Source organism: Rhea pennata, chromosome 2 (assembly GCF_028389875.1).
Source record: "Rhea pennata isolate bPtePen1 chromosome 2, bPtePen1.pri, whole genome shotgun sequence".
NCBI classification, from domain to species: domain Eukaryota; kingdom Metazoa; phylum Chordata; class Aves; order Rheiformes; family Rheidae; genus Rhea; species Rhea pennata.
In genome coordinates this window covers 31,962,262-31,984,655 of record NC_084664.1, presented here as the reverse complement: position 1 = coordinate 31,984,655, position 22,394 = coordinate 31,962,262, and the positions used below count along the sequence as shown (strand labels likewise).

Sequence of the window (22,394 nt, the reverse complement as noted above, 5' to 3'; positions counted from 1 at the left end):
GTACATTTTTCATGATATCAAGTTAAACTATGAATTTTTCTGCAATGTCATTGAACAAAAAAAGTGATCAGATAAAAATACATATATAATGCTTTCTGGAACAGATGTATTTGTGTTTTTCGAGTTTATGTAACTGTCCTGTAGTTCAAAATACTCTATTAACAAAGCATGCTCCTGCCACCCATGCTACCATTTTGTCTCAAAGGACAAGCTACAGAGATGAAGAAATTTGCTCTATGTATTACTTTAAATCTCAATGATACTACCAAGCAGGGAGCTGTTTCATTTCTTTTTTAATAGTGGAGTATAAGACCTGTTTAAGAAATAGAATATAACCGATTAATTATTCAAGATCTGGCCTGAGTCGGAGAAATGAACATATCCAAGCTTTTTTAGCATTTGTTTTTTTTTTGTCTAACATACTTCCCTGTATTTAGGATTTCTGTAAGATGGAATTTTTTGGACTTCTGTAAAGCTTGAAGGGGTACTGTCTTTGATATTCCATTGCCCTCATAGAAGATGGCAATGGAAAATTTTATGCTTCATAAGATCGACATGAGTAAGTCTTGGATAGTAAACAACAGTTTTAAAGGGAATATTTACTTCTGTCTATGAAGAGGTTTCAAAATGGTTCTTCATTAACTTTTTCATTATCAAAAATTGACTTCTAATATAGACAGGTATAAATAGTTATTTTTTTTCTGTATATTATTTTTTCTAAGCCTTCAGTGCACTGTTTACAACAGTATTTGTCTTCTCCTTTATGAAAAAGGCAGTTGTATTCTGTCTTTTTTTACTACCATTTCCTCCTCCAGCACTCTTGCATACACCACAGTTCAGAACTATTCCTTTAATAGAACAAATATTGGTATCGGTATAAAGCATTTTGTGAAATTGGTTGGATTTGCTTATGTTCAGATTTGTGTGTGTATGTAATGGGAGAAACACAGATTTGTGTGTATACATAAGAGGCAGACATAATGTTTCTGAAGTGTGTTGATTAAATCTGTCTCTGCTTGTGTGTAAAAGGATGTTAGTTGCACCAGTATGTGAAATGTGTGATGTTTATTTGTATCAACATTTGAATTTCCAAGGCAATTAGGAAAAAAAAAATCATTAATTGTGTAGAAGCTTTAATATATAATTTCAAAGGAATATAACCCAGATATGGACCTTGTTTTAAATGTGTGATCTCTCCAAATTAATTTTGCTAATTGCAGAACCACAACACTTTTAAATGTGTGAGTAAGGCTTAAAAGATCTAGCATTTTAGAATTTGTTATATTTTCATCTAACATGTAGAGATATAAGTTATTATGATAGTAGATGCCTTGACTCATTGACTCTATTCATCACTGTATAGTAATTAAATTATGTGGAATTTTATAAAAAAAATTGAGTATATAATTTCTTTGATATTCCATTCTTTGTTGAATGCTGCAAGATCCTAGGAGACTTGGGCTTGCTTGACTAAGCTTGCTTAATTTTTTTTTTTTTAATAAATGCACTCTGTTTTCCAGCATGTAACTTGGAGGTACCACTGGATCTTCTCTCATGGTACAGCCCTGCAGGTCCCAGAAGTGTGATATGTTTACGTATGCAAAGTAGCAGCTGTCCATCATGCTCCTTTGTCAGAAATGACTGCTTCTTGTTGCAGATGGTGCAACAAAATTGTGCTGGAATGAGTAGTGTTTTACATTATAGTGTTAGCATTCTGCAGTAGTTCTAAAAAAGAATGAAAAGAACAGAAATTTTTCTGTTCTAGGCAAAAAGATATCTGGGAGCTTCTGATGAGCCTTGGAAACTCTTTAACTCCCACAGAAAGGAGAGAGATTCTGGGCTGCAGAAGATAACACTCCAGAGATGTCTAATTTTGTGACAAATGCCTGTCAACAGCTGTCAGCTATGACCCCCAACTTTGCCTCATGGCTGGCAAGGAAGGTCCTGACTGCTAATTGTGTGAAGGAGCTGAGTTTCATCAAAGTGTTTTGGAATGCAGTGGGGAAGTTTTATCAAAGTGATTAATTTTCCACCCACCTACTGATACTGGAGATTATTATTTGTTCTGCCTTTCATTCAATTTGATGTATATAGACTGTACGTCACAAATCCTACCTAAATTACAATGTGATTTTAACTTTGGAAATTTCTTTGAACAGATACAGTTTTTGAATTTAGAAAATATAACATTTTTACTTCCTATTTCATTTTGTTCCCATTTATTTTGTTTATTTTAGGCTCGATTCAAGGACTAAAGTTTCCCTAAAACATTTCTACCTTGGATGCTAGTGGCTTTGGATCATGCTCTTAGTGATCGAGAGTCACATCTACTCAGTGTGGTCACTGGAATCAATTATTTCTGTACAAACTGAAATCCAGATGGAATTGTTTTTGTAAGATTATTATGCAAATTTAGGATTATTGGAATTATGCAGATCAATAACAATAGATAATGAGCTAACAGATAATAGCTTCTCTGTTCTTGTAAGTATTGTTAAATAAACAAGGCCTGCAGTAAGTGCAGATACCCTGCTCTGCATCCCCTTCAGAAATTCCTACTAGGTCTTGTTTACTTATGCTATTCATCACGTATTTATAGTATGATTCCCAGTTCATTCAAGCTTATTGTCAATGAAAATGTATTATTACATTTTCTGAATGTAAAATCTATTTTCCAAAACACATATCACCTTTTTCCAATTTCCATTAATTAACCTAAGGGCAAAGGAGATACAAATTTGAGTCCTCCACCAGTTGTTCCTAGTCACAAAACATCTTCCTCAGAGTGACACTCAGGACTTGAGAGTAATTGAGTATCTTCCAGTAAGTTAATATCTTTGTAGCAAACTCTGGTTTGCTGTGGTTACAATTAAAGTGGTATAAATGTAATAGCCTATTAGATGTCCATGATTCAAAGAATATTCATGATTTCATTTTACTAAAATATTTTTCAGCTCAGGTTGAGGCTACTTAATATTTAAGTTTTAAAAACTTTCTTCATCTGCATACAGTCATGCTTAAATAATTTGGGGCTTCAAAAGAATTTTTGTGGAACAATTGAAGTGTTAGTCTAAAAAGAAGAAAATTGTATTTCTAGAATTCAAAGAGCATATTAGCTCATACTTGCCTCTTTGCAGTTAATTTGTATGTGAATTGTGTGCGTGTGTTTTACAAGAGTAATTATTTGTAATGACAGTTCCTTTGTGTCCTCCTTTCTGGTCAAATTAAAAATCTCCTTTTGTTCTGAAGAGGGAATAGTAGAAGATTTTGTGCATTAGGTCTTTACCCAGTTTTAAAATACCATAGAAGAGATAAAAGAAAGATAACCGGGATGCTCATTATGGGTTTGTAGCCCACACCAAAACATGAAAATTCTAGGGAAAGACATGCACGTTTTTACTCAAGACAAATTTATATTTCTTCCTTTAGATCTTATCAGTGCTGGCTGTGGGAAAGAAGGGTGAAAAGATGCCTTTTTTTGCATAAAAATATCCCTTTAAGGTACACAGGAGTAATACAGAACTATGCATATACTTGGTACTATGCAAACATTTAAGAAGAAATGGTCTCTCCTCTGAGAAGTCTGCCTGTCAAGCAGCTAGTCCTGTGTGTGCCTTATCCTAACAGCAGCCTGAGTTGTAAGGATAATAGCGAGAATCGATGTAAGCACTTCCATTGTGATTTTATTAATATCCATAGAGTAAGTTTGATCATTTTGGAGAGTATTCTTGTATCATCTTCACTTTATTAAATGGCTAATATAATCAAAAATTTCAGATCAAGGAAGTATGGATGATCCTGCTCCAAAAACAAGTGAAAAAATGTTGAAGGAGTTGGAAAGAGTTAAAGCAAGAGAGTTACATGATTTAGCTAAGCTTTAAAACGAAGGAAAGTCTGACCTTCTAAAGTACTAAAGTAGGTGGAGAGAGGCAGAGGAAAAGGCCCCTGAGCTCTTGGCAGCATGTGTACTCTGGGAAAATTGCTTTGTTTTGTGTTGTCCTTTTGAGGTTTGTCAACAAATTGTGCCCTGAGGAAAAAGCTTGAAAAAGACTTTTTGCAAAACGTTTGGCAATGATTTTTTCCCAGGCTAGTGGAGAAGAACTTGGCCAAACTGTCACGGCTTGAAGATGGAAATAGAGTACTACTGAAATGGCTGGGAGAACGGGAACAGCAGCAGCAACTGCAGCATCTCTTGAAGCAGCATCAATAGCTACTGCAAGAACTAGACAGTATAGCCATTTTTTAGGGAAACAGGAGAGACTTGTGAAAAATATCTCGAATGAGAAACAGCAGGGTTAGCAGAAGTTTCTGTCCAGAATTAAGTTGCCAGATACTCTTGCATGTGCTTGATTCTGTGGCGCTCTCAGGTGGAACAGATTTTCTCTTACAATGATAACCCACGGGGGACTCTGTGTGTGTGGCAGCTGGCCACCAGCAGCCCTGGAAGCCATGGGCCGTTACCAGCTCCTCAGTACAAGAGGAGGGTTGCAGGCTTCTAATACCACGTTGCGTTTGTGCAAATTGTAATGAGGAATTGGCCTCCCCCAGGATTACAGAGAGCTAAAAGCAGCTATGTTTGACTGTTGGAAAGTGGAGAGAGAAAATTACTGCTAATTACTTGAACAGTTTTATCCCAAATCTTGGATGCAAGGAGTATGGAGTTTATACTGCTGTTGGTAAAAATGGAGGAAACTAAGTTCTTGTAAAGTTTTGTCAGAGCCTGTCAAACCACCTCGAAGATGGAGGCTGCCAGAACAGCCTATAATATATCCTGTGGCTCTCAAAGAGCTTACTGGAGAAGGATAATGAGTCTCATGAGGAATCCCTTCTCTGTGTGCAAGGCCTTTTGGGGATGGAATTCTATGTGGTGGCTAAAGGAAAAAAAAGGCGGGGGGAGACAGCTGGGCTTGTAAGGCTTATTTGTGGAGTGTGGAATGATTGCGAGTCTATTGCTGGGGACTAAAAATCTGACTAGAAGGTATCAGAGTCCCATGCAGAGGTTTGATGGGGCACTCAGTTTACTTCTTCTGAGAGCTGAACTGTGGCTTCTGATATAATATTGTAATGAGATGAAATCTTTATTCTAAGACTTGTGAATTTAAATCTCTGGCATAAATTCCTATATTGTTCCAAGTTAGAGTAAATGGGAGAGAAATACTAGATCTGATAAATTCAAGCTGCAGTCAGATCTGTTCATAAATAGCTAATCAAGTTGAACTCTGTCCAAAGGAAGGTGATTATATGCAGTCTGCACTAATGAGGGCATTAGATCCAAATTTATGACTCATGTTAGATTGAAATACAGAACAGAAGTTATCAAAGCTGTGAATTTATTTTTAGCCTATCCCATTATAATTGGGACTTGGCCTCTGAGGATGGTTTCGCAGATGAAGAAGTTAGGGTGGGTAGAGAGCTGGGCACAGAGGGATCAATGAGTTTCTTTCTCTTCTGTCACTTGGATCTTTGTTAGATCTTGAAGAGACTGTAAGATAGACCTACCAGGCCAAGCACTTCCTAAGGAAACAAAGCTGAGAAACGTATGATAATACAAAATATGTAATATATTATATAAAAATATAATCTTTTAGATGATTTTCCTGATGACCTAAAATGCTTAATATTCCACCTGTGATATATGCCTAGTCTATGGCTAGCTCATGTGGTTTTACCCAAGCAGAATTCAGTCAGTTCTCTAGTTAGCCCAGGGAAAATGGAGTTGCATGGACTCTACCCACAGCCGTGAGTAAAAAGGAACATCCTCATGGCAATACAGGATACTCAGGGGTATGCAGAGCTTCTCTCTCTCTTCCTAGTGCATACTGAATATGGTCCTCAAATCATATGAGGTGCAATAGGTTATTTAGGGAAAGGGACAATGCAGAAGAAAGTGCTGACCTTCTTGCTCTGGCTAAAGGGTCTATCAAATGAATCGTTCAGGCGCTATTTTTTTTTCCCATGTCAAAGGTAAATGCATTCCAGTCCTTTTAGTCTTTCTTAGGCTACTAGATAATTTTATTTAAAACATTCCTATAGGAACTAATGGGTTTCTTAAAACCATACTTGAATTGTACACAGTAATGGCAAAACTAAAATCACTTTTTTCTTAAATGAACTTATTACAACATTTTGCTTGTATCTTAGCTAATTTCAGGATCTTGTTTTGTCTTCAGAGTGCAATCATAAGAAATTTTGTATGCCGTCTGCATAGTGACGTGCTTTAAGAAGGAAAATAATGAATATGTATATGCTTGTGGCTATCGCATGGGAGAACTTGGACATATTCCTTCCTGTTCATAGATCTCATCTCTCTTGCAGTGCCATGAATTGAACAAAGGATGCTCTCAGGAAAATATGACTGGTTTAAGAGTTCTGGTGGAAAGGGATCATAGCCACCAAAATGCAAGACTACTGTTGTTGCCTGCTGTTGAATAGAAACTGCTAGAGATCATATATCATAAAGGAAAGAGACCAACGGTTCATTTAGTACAAACAAGAAGAGCTATAGGCTTTTATAGTGAACTCTTTATTCAGAATTTTTAAACATGTTTTTTTGGCAGATTGGTCCAGAGCAGGATCAGTTCAACAAAGTAACAACTACTTTCAGCTTCAGTTAAAGAGCTGTTTCTGATTTCTGAATGGTTGAGTGTCAGGGTCAAGTATATGGTGGCTCAGAGCCTTGAAATGTTCCTTCAGGAGTAACAAAAATACTTTGGAGCAAATAAGCTGAGTTATGTTAGTGTTAACACACTTTTTTTGTCCACTTTAGGAAAGTTAGTGTAAAACACTGTTGAAGTTCTGTACTTATCTAGATTTCATATGGGGGAAATGTTAGAGGAGTCAAAATGTTAGATGTGTCCTGTTAGATAGCACCAGATTGCATTGGTGCCAGACTCCAGAGATAATAGCCTTTTTTATAGCATTTTGATTATCACACACCCATTATTTGAGCACAGTGAGGCTCTGGCCACACTTACTGGATGATAAATAGGATGCTGTCCCTTCATCAAGAGCACTTAGTGGCCTAACTAAAAGATGCACTGATTTTCCTGCCCATAATGTTGGGCAACCATCTTCCACTTCAGCTTCATCCATGGAAGTGGAGAGAGGAGGAAATCACAACACCTGGAGAAGATGGCAGTTGTTACCAAGTCTCACTTTGCAGCAATACAAAATGGGTCAATACAAACAAATATATATTGAACTGTCTGTGCTGACATTGGATAATATTGATTCTAGGAATCATATTGATTTCCTAGTTTATGCTACTGAGATCTTTCACTGTTGCTGAGGGCATACTGGCTCTTTAGGCATCTGGTGAGATAAAGCTTGTCAGAGCTCTAGCATTGTCAATTAGAACAGGGCTTGTGTTAATCCTTAGGGATGCATACAGATGTATAGTTTTTAAATAATACAGGTAGGCTCCCAGGTGCTGGGCCTTTGTGGCAAATGAAGAGGGGGGCATTATGAATATTTTTTAGGAAAAAAAATACTCATTTACATTTTTGTGAGAATCATTGCAAGAAACAAATCTACAGAGTTTCTATGATCTCCGAAGTGGAAACCTTACTACTTAAGGCTAGGATTTCTGTGGCTGCGGGATCTATGGTACATGGTGTCTGGAAACATTACCTACTGTGATGAAGGATGGTGTCATCTCACCTTGATTCCTATTTTCTCTGTCAAAAATAATGGTTCCTTTTCAGCAACAAAGCTGAACAGATAAATAATGCCAGTCATTAAGGCTTGGTGTTGCAGTATCAGCTGTTATTGTCTTTGAACATACACTGTGGTCATTACAAGTCTGGCATATGATTATAAAAATACTGAACATGTATTAATACACTGTAAAACATAAAAAAGGTATGTTGTATTTCCTGTGTTTCTATATATCTTCCACAATTCTTTTCCTTTATTACTTAGTTGTTTTTATGGACATTTGCATGTAAACAGTGAGAAGCATTTGTTTCTTAAGAGTTCATCTGTTCATCTTGCTTACTCCCTCTTACAAAGATTTGGGGGATAATTCAATTGGTTGCTGTGGAAATGATCCACATGTCACAAACAGAGAATTATAGTTCACCAAGCTCTAAGGAAACAAAGTAAAAGGAGAATAGATTAATTGTGGAGTCATGCGACTGTGGCAGAATCTCAGCTCTCATTAGAAGCGTGTATTTTTAGTCTTTGTGTTTCTGCAGAAAAACTTGAAAGTGTAATCCAAATCATGGCAATCCATGATTCATCAGACAAACTGAAAAAATAGCTCTGAGAGAAAGATGATTCCTCTCTGCTTGTATGGTATTCTAACTCCAAGAGGGGGTTCTCTCACCCCAGCAAAGCACTGGAAAGGGAAGGGAAAGAAGCTTACCCAGCTCATCTACTAAATAAATATACTTTACATTTACTTGTTACTTGTGCTGTTCTGCCTATCCTGGTTTTCTGAAAAAAGGAGCAAAAGATATCTATCTTGTTACTCTTGAAAAGAGTAGATAGGTGGCTATTGATAGTCCAAATTAGGACCTCTGTCTAAAAGAATTTAAAAGGTTTTAGGCTGCCTGATGAGGCATAGAGCTCTGAGGCATAAGTCCTCTTTCCCTGTGTAGAGGATGATGATTTTTTTGCTAATTAAAAGAAGCATAATTTGATTTTTAAGTGTGCATATAATTATGAATATTTTCATTGTTTTTTAAGCACTAAAAATATATTACTCTTTTGTGTGGCCTTGGAAGATTTTTATTGGGTATTATGGACTGTCACTGCATAGTTCTGTTGGCTGCATTGCAAAATGTAATGCCTTTTGAGGAGATTTACTTATTGCTAAATCTCTTTTTAGAACCCCAGTGCTTTGGGTTTTATAATTTATTATTTTGTTTTAAAAAGTATGAAATATGGAAGTGTGGAAATGTGGAGGGAGCTTGTGATTGAATTTCAGTATAATATAAAATTTTCTTGGATGGTAACGACATTAGCAGTTTTTGATTTTATAACCTTTCATTTTGAAGAATAAAATGTTTGCTTTATTAAGGCACTTGAGTTAATTTCAGCAATGATGATAGTTATTGATAATTAATTTGAAGAGTGTATTTCTCATAATTAACTGACCTAGTAGTAGGTTATATATTTTCATCCATGAAAGCATACAAATAATTTGTTAACTGATTTCAAATAATAGGATAATTCTGCTTTTAAAACTTTATTTATTCTTGAAAATCACTACAGAGATGGGATAGAACTTAGCATCTTTACCTGTATCAGAATAGGTACCTGTTAAATCTCATGGTCACTGCTGATATCACTGCTTTGCAAGGAAGTTTAGGCCATATTCTTATAATGAGTTATGAGTGGCGGGTGGGAACGCTGAAACTGCATTTAGCATGTGCCTGAGTGCTCTGTTGAACAGTGTACAGTAATGGACAGGGTCTAAATGTCTGAGAAATTATTGAAATGATGCTAGGGATGAAGAGGATTGAAGAGATGTAAAGAAAAACAGAAGTAAGAAATGTGGAAGATCTGAATAGTTTAGAGCACTGAAGTATATGTGTTTGATTCTTAAGTATTTTACTCTAGTTTTAAACTGAGGTTGCAAACAAATGGTAAATGTACCATCATAGCAACATAAGAGATGCAGGACTCCTGAGGTGAATAAGGAAGTTTTGAACAGGAAAAATTGTAAAACACCCACAAATTAAACTATAGAAAACACAACAAACCCAAAGTGATTTAAGATTAAATCTCAAAACTTGTATTTCCAAGCCAAAGTCAATGGATCTGTGATACTTTCACAACTCAAATAAGGTAACGCTGTGAGTGAGATCAAGGAACTAAGGGAAGAACAGATCTCAGAATGAGATGATTAGACCAAAAGCAAAAGAGGTCTTTAAAAAATCAGAGCAGCAGAGAGGAGCTAAAACAGAGCTAAGCAGCTAAAGGTTTATGTCAGAAATTCTTATTTGATATTTTGGGTGTTTGTTCATAACAAATTATAAATACTTCATACGAAAAATGGATTAAGATTGAGAGGAATAACATTGGGCAGGAGGAAAAGAATTCAAGCAGAACTCTAGTGGATAACTATTCAATTTTCTGTAGAGATCCCTGTAGAAGTTTTTGTATAAATAGTTAATTATTAAAACCTGTGAAAATGTAGAAGTACTATTACTTTTAATTCTTTTTGACTACTTATTAAGCTTTTTGGTAGAGGGCAAATCCCAATATGTATACAAACAGGAATTTGAAATAATCCCTTTATATTCCCTTTGGAACTGCTCTTAATCTAGAATAAATCAGAAATTATTATTCATTCAGAGTTATTTTCATAGCTAAGATGTTAATTAGGAATGAACTGATAATTTAAGGAATAACGATCCATTTCATACCTCACTGGTTTAAGTATTGAATCATATCTATACGTTTTGCTTCAGACACACTGAATCTTGTTGCATTGCTCTTCAAGTCCAACCTTACTATTTTGTCTGTGATTGCTGTAGTATTATTTAAGCAATGTCCATCTAACACATGGTATCTCCAAACAATACATAGCACTACTAAGTATTTTTTTTTTTTAATTATCAGAGCTTTACAAAGATTCTGGGATCTGTAAAAAAGATGGATCCTGTAATAGGTTCTGTGAATCCATGATAAGAATGACAATTACAATGAAGTTGTGCCAAATTGTATGGAAGAGCATGCTCAAGTATTTCCAAGCATAACTTTGTGTTTAAATTAAGCATATGCTGAAATTATTTTCTGGATTAGGTTTCAGTAAGCGAGTGCCAGAGTAGCACTTGCTTCTAATAGCCCTCTAGAGATGTAATGGATGACTTGTAGGAGGCTAAGCTGTTGTTCAAATTGCAAACTCCAGGACAGACTCTACCCTTAAGAGGATAATGCTTTCACAAATACCCTAGATAAGCTTACTTTAAATTTCTTGATTTTCCTCCAGTTGGTAGCCTTTGTAAGAACCTGAGTTTCCTGTTTTTCTACTCTTCCCTCCTCATTTTGTCATCTAGCCACGAGATCCATGTGGCATTTTTTAGATAATTAAAATAAAACATTTCAATCATCCCTGCAATTTAGCATCCTGCCCCTGGGAGGCATGTGTCTGAGCTGTTTTGTGAAGGTTCTAGGCAACAATATTTTAGTCTTTACTCAGGGTCTGTCTTAACATAAAAAGCAATACCAAATTCTGTATGATAAGACGTGATGGATTGTAATCACATCTCTAATTATTTTAGTGGAAACTAGCAATATGGTCTTTGCATTACGGAAAGTCTTTTGCTTGAATCTGAGATAGACCTCCTTCAGTGTTGTATTACTTCTAGTTAATAAAGCTGGAAAAGCTGCTCTGTATTTCAGCTTTTATCCAGATAAATGATGGATACACTCATAGATATGGCAACAGGGGATATAGAATATATTCACTTGTATGTTTTTGATGTTCTTGCTGCCGACCACAAAGAAGTTGCATTCGCCTGCTGCTAGTTGCTACACAAATTACAGTGCCAAGGAGTTACTCCACGTAGTATTCCGAGATGATGATTATGGCAGGCTCTATGTTAGGGTTTTTAACTGTGATTAGTCTTGTATGTAACAGCAGGTGAGTTTCTGTAAGTGCTCCTCTTAGTCAGACTGCTAATATATGCTAACCACTTGTCTCAAATAGCATTCTCGTGTTTTTAAACCAAGCTTCTTATGGGCCACATATTTCTCTTCCAAAAATAGACAGTAACAATAAAAAAATACGTATACCAACAGCTCTTTAGTTAGTTTAGCTCAGAAAAATTGACCTGCTGTGGCTTACAGTTGCTGAAACATCTCTGTGATTTTATTTTTGGATGTTTTTCCTAAATGCTCGTGAGTCTCTGCGGAGTGTTTTCCACGAGCGCTGTTGCTATTTCAGTGCCCTGTTCTGTATCCTGTTCTGGAGAGCAGATTCTACCTCATTTTATTTCTCCTTTTCTCTTTTCTGAAAGAGGTGAAACCTCTTTGGTTATTACACAGACCAAACAGATGTGAGAAATGGGAAACATTTTATTTTGTGAAAGAGGTGAAAGTGAGATCCCTTATTTAGTGTGAGTTGTTATGTACTATTTTGGTCTGGTCCTAAGCTTCATATGAAAGCATAATGTAGCTAGAGGGGTTTACACTTCTAATCTTTGCCTTCAATTTACTGGCAGTAATAGTCTTCCGTGTAATTAAAAATATGGTTTTCTTTATTTGTGTATGCTAAGGTTAGGGTTTTTTCCAGTACACATATTTAGTTGTAGATAAGAGTTAATGAGCTTCTGGTGTGGATGGAACTTTGTAAAAGTGAGTACTCCAAGACATGCAAAATGACCATCAGCAGATAGCTTTATTTGGGGCTTGCAGTCAGAGCTGGCAGAGAATTTTCAAACTGCTTTTTTTGGTTGGCATCCAATTGCATTTTGAAATTCTATGCAGTCATGCTGTCAGACTAGCAACTGTAATAGTCATTTTCTGCATGAACACCCTCTTCTGCTTTCAAAGTTCTATTGTTATAAATATATGTACATAATCTTTTCCCAAAAAACATAATTCTAACTTTCTGTATCCTACAAGGCTTCAATAATTTTTAAAAAAATCTATTTTCACTTTTTTTTCTTCTGTATTTTTTCTTTAATCTTTTAATTTTCTGTCTAATTAATTTTAAGCCAGAGTCCCATGACTCTAGAGCTTTTGGAGGTCTCTTGTTGCTACTATTTGTCTTCATAGCCAAATTCATATTCATATGCAAAATCATATCAGTATCTTTTATGTTATCAAATATTTCTTTTATCTTAACAACAATAAAAAACTTAGCATAATAATCCAGAAAATACATTCCAAATGTATTTTGAAAAGTGAACAGACATGAACTGTATTTTTCTGGAGAAATAAAGAAGTTACCTAAATTGTTCATTATGGAAAAATATTTGACATGTGCCAAAAGGGAAAAAAGGGGAAAGGATGTACATTTTATGTCTGTTCCAGTTTTCAGGTTCATGTAGAAAGTTCTGTTTTCTTTTCCACAAGTACTAAAGAAGGAAACTGCTTTGCAGGTTCTGATATATGTAATTTAATCTATCAAAATCTTCTTTACATTTGTTGAACATGTAGGAGAAAGATATCTCTTGGTATGTGTATGACAGAGAAATTCATCTTCGTCTACAGATCTTTTATTATTATTTTTTGCACAGTAATTTTTCTTCTTGCAAATAGAATAGAATCTGTCCAAAAGCAGTTCATGGCTTTGGTGTATTTTTGCTCCTACATCTTATTTGATTCTTTATTCCATTTCTTTTAGTTCTTGTTACCATTTTGCAGGTTTGCTTTCAAGCTTTCACTTTTGCTCTTCTTTTGCAAGTTCCTGTTTTTCTCCGCTCAGGCCATTGTTACATTTAATTTTAAGGGAATGTAGAACACTGCTCCATTTTCATTTTCAGGTCCAGAAATTCAAATACTTTCTTACAACTTTTGAGGATTTTCTGTTTTTTGGAGTTTTGAAAAATCTCAGGAAATTTTTCTTGTATTGGGGATACCTTCACACTTGTGAACTGATATTTTTGTTTAAACAATGTTAATGTGAATGTTAATGAGGCAGAGTCATGCCTCACTCTGTGAAACTAGTTCATTGTAAATAATTTTTCTGAAGAGAGTATCCCATTTCATTTTGTCGCACTTCTATTTTTGGTCATAGTCAGAACATCTTAGACTTTAAAATAACTTGAATCCTGTGCCTTAAAAAATGTGCACCTTATATAGAAACATGAAAAGAGTGAACAAGGAGGCAGATAAGGTCTAATTCTCATTAGCTCCTTTTTTTTATTTGGCAGGTTGTGAGTTTGTGACCTAGAGAATGGCCATTAGAAATAAAATGTAGGTAGGAGGCACTGGTGAAAACAAGCAGTAGCAATTAAGAAGGCTGCAGGGATTTGGATAAAAAAGAATGAAGATACGTACAAAGAGAAAAGGTTAATGGGAAGTTAGGCAATATACATGAAATGGTGGAAGGCTTATGTTAGAGTTGAAAAGGCAGGCAACAGAACTAGGAAGAAGGTGAGAATGAAAAAGTACACAGTAGATGAGCCAATGGCGAAATGTATGTGCTTTTCTTAAAAATGTAATACTTTATAAAAAAAAATCATTTATTTTTCTGTATTCAAATTATCTGCTGAATCACATACAAGCTTTTAAACAACATGAATTATAGCTGTTCCCTTTAAAATTGGGTAGAAGTCAATCCTTGATCTTTGTACAGGGCTCAATGCCTTCACAAGACGCACAGCAGGCCGAATGAGAAGCCTTCATTCTGCTTTTCCAGATCTTTGACATGATTAGAATTAACTCCATATGATGCACGTTGTTGTACTTGTGATTAAAGCTCCCGAGGGATGGCTTCAATTGTGATAACAAGAAAATGATGTATTTTCTGTATTCAGAGCGAGTTCACTGTCAGTGGCCATGTTTCTCTGATGAGGCTGAGAGGAGCCCCCACTGCTGACAGCATGTCCTCCTCTTCTACCTCTACCTCCTCCTCCTCCTTTTTCCTCTTTACGCTGTCAGCAGCGGTGAGCAACCCTCTCCCCCCTTTGCAGGCAGGTGTTCCCCTTTCCACCAGCTCCCTGGCAAGATCCACAGCCTCCCCCTCTTCATCTCTTGCCATCCTCAAGCAGTAGCATCGTGGCTGGTACCTACACAGAGAGCTCTCTGCTTTGGCTTAAGGCCATCGTGGCGACCCAACTTGGCGAGGGAATGGATGCTCCGAAATGAAACCAAGAGCCTGCGTGGAACCTGTAGGGGTTTGTGGGCTCTGGCTGAGGTCTTCCCATGGGAATAAAAGGCTGTGATAGCTGGGAATGTCCTGTTTCCCAGAGAAGCAACATGCTTATGCCACAGATTGTAGTGTAGGGTAAAGATTCCTGAATGAGAAGCCAGCAGTAAGCTGGCTGCGGCGGCACAGCTGGAGTTTATTTTCAGTGCTCCTAATGTGATCATCTTGGAGCTCTAGAATTCCTTCAGTGCCTGATTAAAGCTAGTCAGAATATCTTTACATAATAGCGCAATTTGTAGGCATACAAAACAACAAATTGTTTTGATGAAACAAAACATTTCAGTGTTCCTATTGAAAAGGTTTTTTGTACGTTTACAGAATTAAAAATCTGAATGTTTCGCTTTGAAGAAGTAAAGCAAAATCTGATTTTTAAAGGTAGGATATGAAAATAAACATGTCAGAATTACTGAAATATCATATTTACCAAAGCATTTTGGGTATTTTATTCCTTTGTGAAAAATCAATAGAAATTTCATCTAAGAATTTTATTAGGTTGCCTTGGTGAGTGGAGCAAAAATAAATCCCTTCCATAGTCTTTTTTAAAATGCAACTTCAAATATAACTAAAATCATTAAAGAAAGATTTCTATATTATTTTGGGATTTTGATTTCAGTGATCTTATTTCCTAGACAGCTTCAAAAATTTCAGCTTCATTGACAAAAGTAAATTACCCTTCTGCCTAGCCATTTGATTTTTATTCATATCGTATCTTTTGTTTCTTTCAGATTCAGAGTTTGTTGGGGGTATCTTTTTAATTTTTGTGTGGTGGAAAAGAGTCTTCTGTTTTCCTGTTTGCTGTCACTGAGCGACACCAAGGTTGAAAGATTCTGACAAGGATATGGCATATTTCTTAATGGTGCAGAGGATTATGCGTCACTACTTTCAGGAGCCTGGATCCTTATTTGTCTCATCTTGAAACCATGATCTCATACATATTGAAAGCTAATAAGTCATTTACTCTGTCATTTTTTAACACGTAGTCTGGGATAAGCTCTATTTTACTAAGCACATGTTAGAAAAGCATTAGAAAAAAAAATACTGCTCTATGAGAAACTTGGGTTTCTCATAGAAACATGGCTACAGTTTTTGTATATACCTAATCAGAACTCCATCCCAGCTGAAAATTCCTCTCTTTTGTAAGATAATGAACAGGCAAGGGCTACAGGAAGACTGGGGATAGCCCAGCTAGGTATTCCTAAATGCCAGGCATGAAGAGAAATGCTACATTTATTGTTAATTTTATTTGTTAGGGAAGCACGTTATCTACTAAATAGCATTCAATAAATTCTATTTTTACAATTGTTTTATGTATTTGTCTATGCAGTGATATTAGAACTATGCTATCAGGTGTTTTAAATAAAGCATGGCATCATAGCTAAAGGAAAAACCACACTCTTCTCAGCTCATTTGCACAGATATTAGAGTTTTTTTCCTTGACATAAAATGTCTAGATACAGAAGTTTCTAAACATGTTTGTAAGATACTGTCTGTTGTATATAGCACTTATAGCATGCCTGGCAGGGTCCAGCACTTCCATGTCTGTCTTTCAGAAATAGATTCCTAGGGTTAAAATGTCCTACAGTAGTTTTTTTTATAGCAGAAGTATTCAAAAATATTGTTTTTTCTAATTCTAAATCAAAATATAACAACAGAAAGAAGGAGCCCAGCTTTAAGAGTTCCTTTGTCATCCTTCAACAGAACTCTTAAGCGGCTTCTGAGTCACTGAAGTCTAAATTAGTTTTCCTTCTCTTTGCACTGTCCCTGGTGTCTTATAACCAAATCCACCAATTTTCCTTATCCTCAGAACTTTTCCTGAACCAAGGAACCCTCCCATTAACTTGGAATGTAACTTTGGTCCCCATCAGCTCCTCTGTTTCTAAGTGAATGTATCTCAAATCATCTTCTTGTTTCTTTTTCTTCCCTTAAATCAAACTATTTAATTAACATTACAATCCCACATTACAATCTTTTTATTAATCAGTCTTATGGAACTTTCTAAATATTCAGTTCCAAGTTAATAATGAATCCAAGTACTTGTTGCACCCAGAACCTCACCTTTGCACTATTAATTTCCTATTTTCTTGGAAGCTCTAAGGTTAACTTCTAATGCTTTTTTCCTCATGGAGAGAGCTTTTGATGGAAAATCTTTATTGTGAATTGGGAGTCAGCCTTTTAGATCAGTAGATAGTTAAGGTCTGTAGAAACTTTAAAATGTGATCTCATCTTTTGTCTAGGCTCTTCAAGGTCCTTATGAATGATCAAGCATTGCTGAGATGTTTATCTTGAGATTCATTAGTAATACCTTCTTTATAAGTTGTGAGAAAGGAAAAAAAAAGAGTGAAAGAAGAGAGAAAAGATGAGCAGAAGAAAACTTTTCTTTCGTCTTCCATTTTGTCTCACCATTAAACTTTCATCTCCTGCTTTTTATCTATCTTCATCTTTCACTCTCCCCACTTCTTTTTTTATTATTTTTTTTTCAGTTTTCTCTTGTCCTTTTTTTTTGGTGATTACACCTTTGTCATTATTTGGCTTCTCATGTCTTTTCTGCTTTCTTCTGCTCTGTCAGATCACCCTTTGTTGAAATTATGTTGATCTTAGATGCTCTGTACAATATCACTGTTAATCTTCCTAACTGAAGCATAAAAAATAAATAAATAAACCTATCCTGTGTGAGCACACTGTGAGAGAAGTAAATGGATTAGGAAGGGATATAAATTTGAATGCTGAACCTGAGCACATTATTAGCTCATTAGAGTCAAGTTGCCTTCTGTCTGTGGCAAAATTAAGGTGATGAATGCCAGTGTCATGTTACTGGTATTTTGTTATGTATTAAGTAATGTTGTTATATTTTATAGAAATTAACCAGGTCAGGTACCTTAATTTTTTTTTATAATCCCTATGTTTCTGGGCTGTGTTCATAAAACACTTCAATAAGCATATATCAAGTTTAATGTAAGCTTATTGTCAGTACACGTAATTATAAATGTTTTTTCTCTTGCTTGTTAATAATACATTACGTTTAGCTTTGTGTGATATCTTTGTAATTTGAAGCATAGGTGACAGAAAAGATGTTTTAGTAAGTCATTTGATTCATCACGTCTGTTACTTTTTTTCCCTCCTTACGCTGTAGTATGATAGATTGGAAAAGTGATTTATTCTCCAAAGGTTATTGACTGTTGGCAGGTTTTCTGGCAGAAATGATTTAAGCATAGCTATATGGAAAGATGTAACTAAAGATGGAGACATCATCTGGGATGTGGAATCAGATCTTAATAAGGAAATTCTTGGTGAACTTGCCAGGAATAGCTAATGACTGATGATGTTGACAGGCAAATGATGATTGCTCAGATGATGATGATAAGTAAATAACAAAGATCATTTTATAAAAACTGGAGACTATTAGTATCATATTTACATTAATTTTTCATATGGGCTGCTAACCTATAGTTGTCCTTACATGGGATAAATCAGTAAAACATATATTCTTTAAGATCTTTCTATATATAAATTGCAAGTTTATATTAGACTTATCATAAAAATGCATGTTTCTGTAGAGGAGAAAGGTACTAAACTTTGATCTTTGATATAGGTAAAGGGAAGTACATTTAACTCAAAGTGAGCTCATGTTATGGTTAGAAGGTGATTACATCTCATACAGCTTTAAGAGAACTGGCTTAATTAGGCTGCCTTTTGATACTTTCGATACTTCTAGAATAAATTTTTCACAGAAGGGAATTCAGTACGCTTTTCAAAATCCACTTGTGAAATTGAGGTCTCTGCTTTAAACTGCACTTTTATCTCTGCCCCTAATGCTATGGGTTGAGTGTAGGAGCCAAGTCACAACTTTGTCTTCAGGGTAGACAATGCCTTTCCTTGGTTGGTAGAGACATCTTCAGTATATTTGGTAGTGATCTGTAAGATGAAGGGGGGAAAAAGGAGATTTTCACCTCAGAGAGATCTGCTTAGACTATACTGAGGTGAGGGAGCCAAATAACTAGCAGGAGAGGAATAGGCACTGGGAATGGGTTCTTACTGAAGATCCCAAGGTTGTTCTGTCATCTTCTATTCTTCTCACTAAAGCTTTTCAGTGATCATTTTTAAGATGTTCTTCTAAAAAAAATTACAAAGTTGGAAAAAGACTTATTTTGACTTAAATTGTTATTTGAACTATAAAGAGATAATACTCAATCAAACTGAATATGTGTTTTTGAGGAAAAGGAAGGGTAACCAAAAAAGACTTTATTTTAGCAGAGGCATGACCAATACACCAGAACATACAGGTAAGTTATCTCAGTTTTGTTTGTAGCAACAATTGTTGCTGTAAATGGAATCTCCTGGGCCATATTGTTAAAGAAAACAAATACACTGGTATTTTTTATTTTAAAGATTCCCATCCTCTTAGGCAGTACCTGTAGTTCTGAAACCTTGTCTTCATCCACGTAGCAACCTGCATAGGTTTGTATTTTCAGTGGATTTTTTTTATTGATATAAGCATGTTTCAGAAGACTGTTCAAAACAAACATGAGAGAATTATTTCAAATAAAATATTCTTACAGTAGCAAAACTTATTTGACGTGTGTTAGGAACTGGTGCCGTATCTATTCAGTTTCTTTGAATATTTAACCAACGGTTTGCAGCATAAAATTAGTTGATGGCTGAAAATACTGTGAATGTTAGAAATGCATTTAGGACTGGCTAGGAAATAGCCGGAAAAAAAAACAAGTTAATTCAACTTTAGCATGTTTTATACTTATTTAACATGTTCTTACTTGGTTTGGTCCTTGGTAATTTCAGAATTTTTTAATGTATGGCTGAATCTGAAGGTGTATTGTCTTTTATTTTTGCTATTTTTTGGCTTTTTATGAGAGTTTTATTTTTTATATACACATTATGTATTTTTAAAGACATACTTTTTTTTTACTTATTTTCAGACAAAACACTTTGAAGTTTCAAACAAGGATAATCCATGACACTTCTTTCATTTTTTTTTTTTTTTTTTTTTTTTACTGGTTGCTATTCACAAAACTTTAATTGCCTTTCCACTTGCCATTTTTTATTTTAACTTTTCTGCACAACTAGAGGCACTTGATTGGTAAAGCAGTAATCTCAAAGTACCGTAAACCTTTGAATTCCTTTCTACTTGTTTTTCCTCGAACCTCATTTATGTTTATCTACGTAATTTTTCAGTTGGTGTTCCCAAAATTACATTCATCCACCAAGAATATAATCCTAGGAATTAGGGGAGAAAGGAAAGTTACATGAGCAAATTCCTCTGCCTGTACGGAGTAATTCTATTTAAAGAAGACATTGGCAGCAGAGATGATGGGTGAAGCTTAGCTCTGACCTACCTTTTCTCCTCTTGAAGTCAATGAAAATCTTGAATTCAAGAACAGAGTTAAGCTAGTGCTTTTTTAAAAAGAAGTGAATTATGAGAGGGATCTCTTGGCAATGGAGAGCTCAGGTGATTGACTACGAGTTACGTGTTCGTGAGTGGCTGCAGTCTTTATTTGAATGAACACAACTTCTGCAGTATCTGATGGCCAGATTGAGTGTATGTCCTCCTAAAGGAGCTTGAACTTACTAGATCAGGGAGCAAGGAAGAAGTAAATCAGCAAAGAGTTGCTGTATGTCAGCTTTGATAGTAAGTCAAAGACGCAGAGGATTAAATCCCATCAAGCTAAGGAAGAGCTAGAATTCACATCTAACGCATTTATAGTGAAACGGAAAGGACTTGGGATGGATCAAGCAAGAATCATTAGAACGTAGCTCTGCAGGAACATAAACTAAATCTTATGAGCTTCTCCTTCACCTGATACCTGTGTGTAGTACAGCTCTCCTGTACTCTCTGCCTCTCATCAGAGTGTTGTTTTTCAGTTACAGTCAATATTTCCTATACAATCTCTTAAGAAATTAATGAGATAAATGAGTTCATTTATGAGAAAAGTATTTAATATTGGCAAAATGAAGATTTGTTATAGCAGTGCTGCAAGAGACCTGTTTAATGGAACCATATTCAGACACAGAGATTGCTTGGATGGAAGCAGAATTTTGAATTTTGATCTCTGCTGCTAGATGATTTATGGAAGTAGTACTTAAAACATATTAGTTTTCCAGAACACTTGAACATAAAACAGATCTCCAGCATAGGTTTGAAAATGGAGACTTTCAAATTCTACTGCTCAGTTTGTAGCATCTTTTCTTTTGGCTGTAATTTTTTAATTCTAACTATTTATCAAGGCATTCTTAGTAGCCTTATAACATAGCTGAATGTGTAAGTAGTACCACAGTGGGTACAATCTCACCATCAGACCATGACTTTGTAATTAAGCTGTTATTGGGAGGCAGTGACTTGCAGGCAGACATCTTGTTAACAACTCAGTTTTATGGACACCACCTGTGATTTTATCAGTGACTAACGTTATACTTTATATGACATTAATGTTTCCAAAGCCTCAACACCTGCAATACTATAAAAAGCATACAAATATTTTATCCAAAATGGAATTACAGCAGGATCCTCAGCAAAAATGGTGGAAAATTAGAACCGTTGATGTGAAGTGTCAGCACTTTCAACTTGGTAAATATAAAACCCTCTATAAAGGAAATACAAATTGAAGAGGCTTCATATAAGCAAGAATAGCCTAAATTTATTTTAAACAGGTTTACTGGAAACTGTGAACCTTCAGGCAATTTCTTAACATATAAACCGGAATTAAAAAAAAAGAAAATAACAAGGATGGAAGTATGCTTAATGCCCCAAATGATCAATTCTATTTATGATATTCAAAAAATATATATAGACTATAGAGCAGAAGCTTTCCCTTTTTCCCTTCCTCAATCCATGGTGGCAACCTTAAGCTATTTTTTATGGTGATTGACAGGTTACTTCAGCCAATACCTTGCTGGCTGCAGGTACTGGCACAGGTATGAATTCACCTAACTGAAATTATGATACGAAGATTGTTGCCAAGCCCTTGTATTTTAGTTTATGTATACATCTGTATGTGTATTTAATATACATTAATGTGGAGATCAGATATACCAAAACTAGCAAAGCAATAGAGAATATTGGCAAGCGTTCTGTACAACTACATTGCTTGATAGAGGTTTTTGATAACATTACCTCTAAATGCTGAAAAGTTTTCAGTTCAATTGTCAGGGCTTGCTTTGGGGTCTTAGAGACAATAGATGTTAGCGAACATTTTAGCAACTGCTTTTTACTACTATTCCAATTCACGATCACCAAGAACAAAAATTAAGGAATCATATTTAGAACAGAAAAAGGCAAAACAGCTTCCTACTTTTACTAGCTTACTACTGGGCAGATAACAAATATAATTCAAAGAAAACAATGAGGACACTAAGTGTATTTTTTAGTTACTGATATATACTGTGGAATACGATGTACCTAGTGGAATACTGTAATATATTCCAATGCTTCTGCCTGGTAAACACATTTCTCTTGCAGCAGTACACCTCTATAGCTTGTTCATATTGACTTTACTCCCCCTCTTCTCCCCTTAGCAGTTGCATAATCCCCTAATAATTGGATGAAAAAAAGAGAGAA

The 22,394-nt window shown here is 35.4% G+C and overlaps 1 protein-coding gene across 6 annotated transcripts in view; it reads left to right on the top strand.

Annotated features, from left to right (window-relative positions):
- Positions 1 to 22,394, top strand: part of DGKB (diacylglycerol kinase beta) — a 323,266-nt gene that overhangs the window by 1,060 nt on the left and 299,812 nt on the right. The gene's annotated exons all lie outside the window — the stretch shown is intronic.